The following is an 805-nucleotide window of genomic DNA, read 5'->3' on the forward strand; positions in this document are numbered from 1 at the left end:
TCCTGGGTAGGCCCGAGCGAGCCCAGCCCGCGGGGGCACCCCCTCCTGAGCCCTCCCACCCTCCGCGGAGGCCCAGGCCGGTCCCAATCTACCCCCAGTTCCCAACCAGCGCTCTCACTCTCCTAAGGCGACGGTGGAAGCCCATCTATCGGGTGAGATAACTGAGGCCAGGAGCAGACACGTGACTGGGTTGGAATCTGACCTTGCTGAGCCTAGGTTTTCTCCTCCATAAAACAGGAACAATGAACACCAGTGCTGATTTTGCAGCCCTTGTATGGACCCTCCCTAGTCCAGTGCCTGGCACAGAGCAGGGACTTGGAAATGATCAGTTACATGATTTCATTTCTGCGTCATTCACAGACTTTTACAATCTCACACGAGCCTCACACACAGAAGTAGGCAAACGGGGAAACAGACCCAAAGACTTGCCCAGCCACACAGCTTGCCAAGAGGGTTGAGTGCAGGGCTCTGAGGCGCAGGCCTCCTGAGTTCCGAATCCTGTTCTTTTCCCATGAAGCTGGCAGGGTAATGTCAGCAATTCCGCTGTAGGGCTGTTTTATCCTTATTTAAAATATATATCTTATTGATTTTTTACAGAGAGGAAGGGAGAGGGAGCGTTAGAAACATCGATGAGAGAGAAACGTCGATCAGCTGCCTCCTGCACAACCCCACTGGGGATGTGCCCACAACCAAGGTACATGCCCCTGACCGGAATCTAACCTGGGACTCTTCAGTCCGCAGGCTGACGCTCTATCCACTGAGGCAAACCGGCTAGGTCAGCTTGTCAATTTCTACAAAAATCTCT

The sequence above is a fragment of the Myotis davidii genome, unplaced genomic scaffold (assembly GCF_000327345.1).
Source record: "Myotis davidii unplaced genomic scaffold, ASM32734v1 scaffold827, whole genome shotgun sequence".
Taxonomy (NCBI): Eukaryota; Metazoa; Chordata; class Mammalia; order Chiroptera; family Vespertilionidae; genus Myotis; species Myotis davidii.